Raw genomic sequence first — 11,226 nt, 5'->3', positions numbered from 1 at the left:
AAGGATGTCTCTGTGTGTATGTTATGTCAAAAATGTACCTATAGAACTAGAAGTCAAGCAGTACTAAGGTGGAATGAACCTTACTTGTTAACTATTTCCTGATTACTGGATTCACTTGCAAAAGAATACTTTCCTCTGTGTGGAAGCACTTAGTGGCATATTTGATTATATATTCAAGGATTACAAAGCTTCTTGATTTCCTGTAGGAGGGCCATACCACTATATCAAATAAGCTTCACATTAAAGCCAAAATGGTGCTGTCCCAGGGACAATGAGATGAACTAAATCGAGCTATAGCAGATTATCTTCGTTCAAATGGCTATGAAGAGGCATATTCGGTTTTTTAAAAGGAAGCTGAATTAGATATGAATGAAGAATTAGATACAAAGAGTGTTGGCCTTTTGAGAAAAAAATGGACATCTGTTATTATATTACAAAAAAAGGTTATGGAATTAGAATCAAATCTAAATGAAGCAAAAGAAGTATTTATGTCAAGTGGTCCTCTTGGTCAGAAACGAGATCCAAAAGAATGGATTTCCCATCCACCAGAGAAATATGCATTGAGTGGTCACTGGAGTCATTTTCCATCCTGTGTTCAGTGTCATGGTCTCTGCTTCAGAGGATGGTATAATTATGGTGTGGGATTGTGAGACTGGAGATTCTGAATGAACTCTTAAGGGACATACAGATTCTTTACAGGATATTTCCTTTGACCACAGTGACAAGCTTCTGGCTTCCTGTTCTGCAGATATGACCATTAAACTATGGGATTTTCAGGGATTTGAATGCATCAGAACCATGCATGGCCATGACCACAATGTCTCTTCAGTAGCCATCATGCCTAATGGAGATCATATAGTGTCTGCTTCACGGGATAAAACTATGAAAATGTGGGAAGTGCAAACTGGCTACTGTGTGAAGACATTTACAGGACACAGAGAATGGGTGGGTATGGTATGGCCAAATCAGGATGGCACTCTGATAGCTCGCTGTTTCAATGACCAGACTGGTCGTGTGTGGGTCGTAGCAACAAAGGAGTGCAAAGCAGAGCTCTGAGAACATGAGCATGTGGTGAAATGAATTTCCTAGGCTCCAGAAAGTTCATATTCTTCCATCTCTGAAGCAACAGGATCTGAGACTAAAAAAAGTGGCAATCCTGGACCATTCTTGCTATCTGGATCCAGAGACAAAACTATTAAGATGTGGGATGTCAGTACTGGCATCTGCCTTATGACTCTTGTGGGTCATGATAACTGGGTACGTGGAGTTCTGTTCCATTCTAGGGGAAATTTTATTTTGAGTTGTGCTGATGACAAGACCCTACGTGTATGGGATTATAAGAATAAGCGATGGATGAAAACTCTCATTGCGCATCAACACTTTGTTACCTCTTGGATTTCCACAAGACGGCCTTCTATGTGGTGACTGGCAGTGTAGATCAAACAGTAAAGGTGTGGTAGTGCCGTTGATTGAGTCTTATTTGGCCCCTTCTTCCTTTTCCCTCTGGATGCACTCTGAGGATACCATTGTCCCACATTGAGCTCTGTTTAAATAAATATTGTCCTTTCATGTAAAAAATGTACCTATAACTAGTTATCTTAAAATAATCTATTTTTAATTATGCTTAGATTTTGACAAAATTTAGCCTCTCAACAAGCAATGTTAATGCAGTCTTATTTCATGCCTGCCATAAGCACTCAACAAATTAGTATTTCTTTAAAAATTATTTTTAAAAAAATTTAAAAATTACGATTTATTTAAAAAACTTTTTTTAAAAATTAGCCAAGGCAAGTGGTTTATTAGATATTTATAGTCATGTTCAGACACTGTGATGGAAGCTAGACAGGGAAAAATAATCATGATTTTATTCTTCCTCGACACACTGATTTACTTCACCTATTTTTGAAAGAATGAAATTCTTGCTTTGAAGACTTTAGCTTGATATTTGCAATGTGTCATTCTTCCTTTATTAATAGGAGAATTTGGAGAAAGATGAAAATTCACACTAGAAAAAGGAGAAGAGGAAAAGAGAAGGAAAAATCTAAACATTTTATTCTTCCTCATCTCAATCACAAGGTCTGGATAATCATTGGGGATATTAGATACAGTGCTCTAGAGTGATTAAACACATCAATAGAAAAAATAATCCCACAAGTGATCAAATGGTGAATGCTTATTTATAAAAAATGTAATAGCCTTATACACGAAATGTTATCTATTTGTTTAGTTCTTCTTTAATATTTGTTAAATTCTGGTGTGCTATATTCAACTATCTTAAAGGTATACAAGGATGGTAAGAAACACACATCTTAATATCATTTTCTAATATTAGCTTAGTTCTTGCTGTATTATATGTATGTGGCTGTATTTGAGTTTTGCTTCAATTTCACATGTTATATTCTTCCAGTATTTAATTTGAAAGAAGGCTCCCTCTGGAGACATGCTATTTTATAGCTAAGGGAAAACAAGTCAGCTGTTAGACACAAACAATGAGATAGAATTCTTCTCCTAGAAATAGTCTTTCACAACTTCTGGCTCATTTTTGTAAGCTGAAGTAAGTCATATGACCCATCTTGACATTGCAGAGCAGAGGTAAATCTCACCTACAGGGAGCTGATGCAGGACATAATGTAATATGCCAAGATATGCACCACTTGAGATAAAGATGAAAACAAAGAGAACTATAATACGATCAATCATACTTGCCATCACATGTCTCTGAAGGAAGGAAGCTATTATGTACTTTTTTTTCTGAAACTACTGAGATCTTCAAATCATGTCTTTTATGCTTGGATGTTACAGGAATTAGAGAACATTTTGATACTGAGAGAGCATTAAATCTCAGAGAAAGCTGGAGTAATCATTTCAATACTAAATTTTGTTCTGCTAGGAAAATAAACCATTTTATTGACAATCCTTTATTCTTTCTTACCTAGTATCTCTTTTTTTAGAAATAGATTTTGTTAATATATGTGACTATCCACCAGAATAAATGCCTTCATTTAATCTGCATCTGATGCAGATAGCATAATCAATTAGATGTAAATGGAAGTTCATCAGTAGCACTTTATAAAAATGCAAAATTGTGGACAGAAGCCAATATACATATTTTTCCACCATAACCTTCCTCATCCTCCTTCTTCATTCCTAGAAAACACACCCAATCAATAAAAAGGCTTAGATATTTGGTTCTTGACCTTGAAAGTGGAAGCAGAATGTTATGCATGTCAGAGATGACTGTTAATATCACATGCAAGAGCCCTAAGAATCCCACACAACTTAACACTGTACTTCCTTAGTGATGTGATAGGAACGTAAGCCTTACTGGACTTAGTATTTTTTCCATTTCTTTTCTACCACCTGCCCCAAATTATAATACATAGTAATGGAATGAAGAAGTAATGACATCTTAAGAAAGTCATTTAGGGCTCTGGGAATATGGCTTCATGGTACATTGATTGCCTAGAATGAATGACACCCTGGGTTAAATTCCTCAGTACCAAATTAACAGAAAAAACAACACTGGAAGTGGTGCTGTGGCTCAAGTGGTAGAGTGTTAGCCTTGAGCAAAGAAAAAAAAACTCAGGAACATTTCTTTGACCCTGAGTTCAAGCCCCAAGACTGCCAAAAGTCATTTAGATACTAATTGCAAAATAAAGAACCCATACTTAGAATATATAATTACTCTTTCCATAATGATAGCTGACAAGAGCCCTTAATTCATCTACTTTACTTATAATAGAATACTGTGTTGAAAAAAAAAAGTTTAGCTAATAGGTCACGAAAATTATTGCCAGGAATGTGCTTAGACATCAGGTGAAGTTTATTCCTGTAAATTCAATGCTTCCAGGCTTTTTGTGGTCACTTGTATTCAAAATGGGATACGTAGTCTAAGTGAGATTTGGAAATATTTTTGGTATGTCAGGGCACAAAAAAGCCAGAGGCTAATTAATATTAGATTTATAATAAACTTCATCTAGTTTTCCATGGTTCAAAACAGAAATCTTGATACAGTTGATGTCACTTGGTTTTCGTATTATCTCAGTTCAAATCCAACCAAGGCAAGAGAGTCTGTCAAATTTTTGTCTGTAATTAAACATCAAAAGGGCCAGAAGTGGATTTTTGACTCCAGAAGTAGAGTATTGGTTTGGGGGGCAGTTGGACAGGGAAGACACTATTGTTCAGGGACATTGTCCAGCCTCTGAGTTCAAGCCCCAGAACCAGCAAACACTAAACAAACAAGCAATCATGAAAAAAAAAACCCGAACATATTTCTTTGAGATCATCCTTAAAGTACTGAAAACAGTTTAATTCTATGGAAACCCATACTGTTTTTTTCTGATCAATTGATTTTTTCAATTGTGAAAATACCATAGAGAGGGGTTACAATTACATGGGAAAGATATTGAGTGCATATCTTATGAAGCATTTTCTCCTTCTCCTTTGTTTCCCCTTCCCAACCCTTCCCTTCTCCCACCCCCAACCCCCTATCCAAAAGTTGTAATTTTCATTTTTTGACACAACGACTTCTATATCTCATGGTTGCAATAGGTCTACCTGTATTCTTATTTAAATGATATGTTATTCCCTTTCCCCTCCAAAAATTATACCAACATCAAATATAATGAAAACAGGCGTTATTCCATGGTGAAGGGAAATACAAAGCAACAAAGAAATCAACTTATAAATATGTTAGAAACATTCATAAGAAAAACCATTTGAATCCTTATCTTTGGGTTCATTTCGCCTAACATCAATTTATCTGAACGTTTCTGCTTGTATCAGACATATATTAATTATAGCAAATAAGGGAAACCATGGCACCTATGTTTCTCTGGGCCTGGCTAACTACACTTAATATAATTTTTTCCAAATCTTTCCATTTCCTCACAAATTGGGCAATGTCATTCTTTCTGATGGAGGCATAGAATTCCATTGTGTATATATAACACATTTTCATTTTTTGGCTCCCATCGTGCTGTCCCTCAGCTCTTCAGCTCAAGGCTAGCACGCTACCACTTGAGCCATAGCACCACTTCCAGATTTTTTTCTGTTTATGTGGTGCTGAGGAATCAAACCCAGGGCCTCATGCATGCAAGGCAAGCGCTCTACCACTGAGCCAAATTCTCAGCCCCTATATACCACATTTTCTTGATATATTCATCTACTGAGGTGTATCTGGGTTGTTTTCATATCTTAGCTATGGTAAATAATGCTGCAATAAGCGTAGTTGTTCTGGTAGCTTTAGTATAATCTTGTTTGTGATCATTTGGGTAAATGCCCAAAAGTGGGATTGCTGGGTCATAGGGGATCTTTATGTGGAGTCTTTTGAGGAACTTCCATCGTACTTTCCAAAGTGGTTTAACAAGTTTACACTCTCATCAACAATGCAGTATGGTTCCCTTCTGTCCACATCCCCTCCAGCATATGTTGTTATTAGAGTCCTTGATTTTAGCCATTATGTTCAGGGGTGGGGTGAATCAACTCTGGGCTTGGGCACTGTCCCTTTGCACTTCAGCTAAAGGACACCACTCTACCAGGTGAGTCACAGCACTAATTCCAGTTTTCTGGTGGTTAATTGGAGATAAGTGCCTCAGAAACTTTCTTACTCATGCTGGATTTGAAGTGCAATCCTCAGATCACAGCGTCCTGAGTAGCTATCGTTATAGGAATGAGCCACAGGCACTTGGCTTAAGATCACATTTCTAACAGTGTACATTCTGGACATGTAATGTGTATGTTCATCTAACTTTATATGAATTCTTGAGTTAAAAGTCTGGGCTACAGCTTAGACTTCATACTCACAAAAATATTTCTAGTTTAAACGTTGTTACTCGTGGAAAAATAAAACCTAAGAATATAGAGGAGTCTGGGAAGTTCAGTTTGCATACAGCCTGGACAGAACAGTCTTTGAGACACCACCTATAATTAACCAGCCAAAAGCTGGATTGGAAAAATAGCTCAAGTGATGGAATACCAGTCATGAGCATGAGTGCTGAATAAGAGCTTGAGTCTTTTGCATACATACATACAAACATACACATGCACACAGTCAATTATATAAGCACATACACAAATTAAACAACTCTCAGAATGTGTAGAAAAGTTAGAAAACAATAGAAACTATGTCCTGAGTAAGAATAGAGTCAAGAAATAGCTTTAAATATTAGCAAGTCCTCAAGTGAACTTTCTTCAAAAAAGTTTGAGAATTTACATAGTTAGGGACGAGAAATAGTGAGAGAATCTAGTAATCATTATTAAAGGGATCAAATCCATGGAGGAATGAATCAGAGACCCCTGCAGATACATCTGAAAATGTTCGTATTCTGTGTCAAATGTTAGAATATTTTATTTTTGCAAATAGAACATAAACAGTCTAAGCAGTCAGTCTATTGAATAAGATCATTGGAGAAGTTCAGAATTGCTAGTCTGTATCTACATTAAATAAACCAACAAACTATGGCATGGTAATGTGATATACACCTGGAATTCTAGCCCTCAGATATAGACAGGATATTAGAGACTGGAATTACATAGTGATACCTTCCCTGGACCTGGTAGAATAATTTTGTCTCAATAAAACAAACCAAACAAGAAAGGAATACACAGTTGGAAGTTTGGGCTAATTTTGTCATTATGTTTTGAGAAGTCAAGTTTACTATTTAAATGCAACTCATACATACTCCTCAGTTGTTTTTAAAATGCTGCCTTCATTACAGAACATAACTAGAGGCAAAATGGCTCATGATTCCCATCCAAGAATTTGAGAAAGTAAGTAAGCATCATTCTGTTGGATTCCAAAGAAATGATGAAAGATTACAAAAGCTTAAGCCTGAAAGAATAGCAAAGTTTGTCTAATATAGGTCTTTGTAAACCTTATTAAAGTAGAATTTAGATTTAAAATAATATTTTGGTTTTTTAATAATTTCATATTCTATAGGATACTACAAAATTCTTCTTACATAGAGGTTTTAATTGACAAATTCGCAAATGATTCTGGCATTCTATTTGCACAGAATATTCTTTCAAGAGAGTTGCAATTAGAACTTAGTAAATAGATAATTACAACAGTTGATATATAAAATGGCAATGTGAATAATCTAGACAGAGTTGCCAACAAATGGATGATATTAATTTATAAATTTAGAAAAAAACAGTTATTTGAGGCTTTAGTGAAACATGGTATGAAGAGAGAAATTGTGTGACATCTTGGTTCTTCTATCTATTCATAACACAGGAAGCAATTCCTTAATTGTGTACCTCTGTATAAATGAGAAAAAATGCTAGCATGGGGGTTTGTTTTTATTTGGTTTTTGTTTTATTGGTTTGTCCTAAGGCTTAAACTCTGGGCTTGGACACTTTCTGTGAGCCTGTTTTTTACTCAAGGCTCGTGCCCTACCACTTCAACCTCAGTGCCACTTGTGTCCGGCTTTCTCTGAGAATATTATTGGAGATAAGAATAAAAGGAAACTTCTTGCCTATATATGATAATTTAAAAAGTATAAATATAAATAATATTTGCAAGTTTTCTGATCTCAAGAATACCACTGGGGGAGAAATGTTGCATCCCAGTTTATTGTGGTATTTTTTCCCAGACCAAGAAGGGCATCACATCAGCAGAGGCATTGTATTTTTTCAGAATAGACATAAGCTATTCATGATGGGAATTAAGGGAAATTTCAGGTGCACCTTACAAGTTGGAAACTGTTGGGCTAGGATGACTTTATGGCATAAATCTTGGGATTGATGGTCATAGAAATAAGAGCTTACTCTGATAAAAAAAATTGCTTATTCTTGAAGAATTAATTATTACAGATGCTTTGTAGTTTTATCCTCTAACGGAATGTGGTATTTTTCTGTTGATTCCTCAATCTGTAACACCCCATTGGCAACTACATATATTGCAGAATTACATAACATGCAAATAGTTACTGTTTTTAATCTCTAAGGTATAGAATGTTCAGAATTTGAAAATGAGTAGTTAGCAGTTATAGGAATTTTGAAAAACACATATATTCTGTCTTACCAATTTATTTACTTTCAAAAGTTATGCGTTTCCCAATCTGTAGGCGAATATCTTCCCTACCTGGAACTCAAAAAATTAAATCCCTCCTAACAAAACCCTCATAAAAACAACTTCACAGGGACTGGGAAGGTGGCTCAGTGGTAGAGTGTTTGCCTTGCATGCCTGAGGCCCTGGGTTCGATTCCTCAGCACCATATAAGCAAAAAGAAAAGAGCTGGAAGTGATGCTGTGGCTCAATTGGTAGAGCGCTAGCCTTGAGCTGAAGAGCTGAGGGACAGCGCCCAGGCTCAGAGTTCAGACCCCACTGCTGGATGCCCCCCCCCATAAAAAAAAACTGACCAATAAATTAGTGGGCTAAAGACTTAAAGAGATGAGAATTAATATCAAAACAACATTAAGATACCACCTCACCCCAGTTAGAATGGCAAAAATCAGAACTCTAATAACAACAGATGCTGAAGGGGATGTTGACAGAAGGGAACCTTACTTCATTGTTGCTGGGAGTGTAAACTTGTTCAACCACTTTGGAAACTAGTATGGAGGTTCCTCAAAAGACTCCTCGTAGAGCTCCCCTATGACCCAGCAAACCCACTTTTGGGCATTTACCCAAATTATCACAAACAAGATTATACTAAAGCTACCTGAACAACTACGCTTATTGCAGCATTATTTACCATAGCTAAGATATGAAAACAACCCAGATACACCTCAGTAGATGAATATATCAAGGAAATATGGTATATATACACAATGGAATTCTATGCCTCCATCAGAATGACATTGCCCCATTTGTTAGGAAATGGAAAGACTTGGAAAAAATTATATTAAGTGAAGTAAGCCAAGCCCAAAGGAACATAGGTCCCATGGTTTCCCTTATGTGCAATATCTAGTATATGTATGAGTCAAGCAGAAAAGGTCAGATAAGGTGATGTTAGGAAAATCAACCCTAAGATATATATTTAAATGTTTTGTTTCTTTTATGCATTTGTTTCTAACGCATTTATAAGATTATTTCTTAGTTGCTTTGTATGTCCCTCCCCCACAGTATAACCCCTGCTTTCACTGTATTTGATGTCGGTATAATTTGTGGAGGGGAAGGGGAAAAAAAAGTCGTTTAAATAAGGATACAGTTGGACCTGTTGCAACAATGAGAAGTACACGTTGTCATGTCGAAAATGAACTTTACATCTTTGGTGGGAGGGGAGGGGAGGATTGGGTATGGGGGCAGGGGGAGGCTGGGAAGGGATGGGAAGGGGAAACAAAGGAGGAGGCTACAATGCTTGATAAGAAATGTACTCATTCTCTTGCTCATATAATTGTAACCCCTCTGTACAGTATTTTCACAATAAAAATTTAAAAAAAGACAGACATTTCTCCAAAGGAGAAATGAGGATGGCCAATAGACACATGAAGAAATACTCAGCCTCTCTAGCAATAAAGGAAATGCAAATCAAAACTATATTGAGATACCCCTTACCCCAGTTAGAATGGCTGTAATCAAGAACTCTAATAACAAGAGGTGCTGGAGGGGATGTGGACAGAAGTGACCCATACTACACTGTTGTTGGGAGTGTAAACTTGTTCAAACACATTGGAAAGTAGGATGGAGGTTCCTCAAAAGACTCCACATAAAGCTCCCCTATGACCCAGCAATCCCACTTTTGGGCATTTACCCAAATAATCACAAACAAGACTATACTAAAGCTACCAGAACAACTACATTATTGCAGCATTATTTACCATAGCTAAGATATGAAAACAACCCAGATTCCCCTCAGTAGATGAATGTATCAAGAAAATGTTGTATATAGGGGCTGAGAAGGTGGCTCAGTAGTAGAGCTTTTGCCTTGCATGCATGAGGCCCTGGGTTTGATTCCTCAGCACCACATAAGCAGAAAAAAAATCCGGAAGTGGTGCTATGGCTCAAGTGGTAGCGTGCTAGCCTTGAGCTGAAGAGCTGAGGGACAGCACCCAGGCCCAGAGTTCAGGAACCACGACGGGACCCCCAATAATAAAAAGATAATGTGTTATATATACACAATGGAATTCTATGCCTCCATCAGAAAGAATGACATTGCCCAATTTATGAGGAAATGGAAACATTTGGAAAAAAATATATTAAGTGTAGTTATCCAGACCCAGAGAAACATAGGTGCCATGGTTTCCCTTATTTGCAATAACTAATATATGTCTGATACAAGCAGAAACGTTCAGATAAATTGATGTTAGGCGAAATGAACCCAAAGATAAGGATTCAAAAGGTTTTTCTTAGGATTGTTTCTAACATATTTATAAGTTGATTTCTTTGTTGCTTTGTATGTCCCTTCACCAAGGAATAACCCCTGCTTTCACTGTATTTGATGTTGGTATAATTTTTGGAAGGGAAAGGATATAACATATCATTTAAATAAGGATACAAGTGGACCAATTGCAACCATGAGATATAGAAGTCGTTATGTCAAAAAATGAACTATACAACTGCCGAAAACAATTTGTGAATTTATATCATCAAACTGAATTTGATTCTTTCTTTATTTGTAAGCTAAGGTGGAAAATGTAAGGACTCTTCTTTTTTCTTGCTCTAGAAGTCAACAAATATATTCTTCAATATTTTTGGTAGATTACATCCTTTTACAGATGAGAAATATAAGGTCAACAGTCAATGTACTGAGTAAATAATAATACTAGAATTTGTGTCTGAGAGGAAGTGGCACTGTAGTTCAAGTGGTAGAGGGCTTGACTTGAGCAGAAGAACTGTGGGACAGTGCTCAGGCCCAGAGTTCAAGGCCCACGACCGACAAAAAAAAAAACTGTGTCTGAGCTCTTCACTCTGTGTGCTTACAAGGAGAGTAATTTAGTGATGGAGAGGATCAATGTGAAAAGACTATGGTGAAAAAGCATACGTTGTAAACGGTTGTTTTAGGACAAGGTGACCAGTGATGAGGACTTGAAACAGACTGTGTCAGGGGCATAAATAAGAGTATATAGAAATCATATTAGTGACAGTAACTGAGAAAACCTTCATCATTCATCTTATCTAATGGGTGGTAGCAGAAGGGTAAGAAGAAATCTAGTGTTCTACATCTCTGGCCAGGCAACTGTGTTAGTGATATTCTTGGTGATAAGGACTACAGGTGGTAATGGAGGATTTAGGTGAAAAAAAACTCTGATAGTTCTAAAGTTTCTATTAAACAGATGCAA

The 11,226-nt window shown here is 36.6% G+C and overlaps 1 pseudogene; it reads left to right on the top strand.

Annotated features, from left to right (window-relative positions):
- Positions 1 to 251: 251 nt before the first annotated feature.
- Positions 252 to 1,469, top strand: LOC122127727 (annotated as a pseudogene).
- Positions 1,470 to 11,226: the final 9,757 nt, after the last annotated feature.

Source organism: Dipodomys spectabilis, unplaced genomic scaffold (assembly GCF_019054845.1).
Source record: "Dipodomys spectabilis isolate Male_0828 unplaced genomic scaffold, ASM1905484v1 ptg000309l, whole genome shotgun sequence".
Lineage (NCBI taxonomy): Eukaryota > Metazoa > Chordata > Mammalia > Rodentia > Heteromyidae > Dipodomys > Dipodomys spectabilis.
Note: the sequence above shows the minus strand (reverse complement) of the source record. Positions and strands in the feature narration are given on the sequence as shown.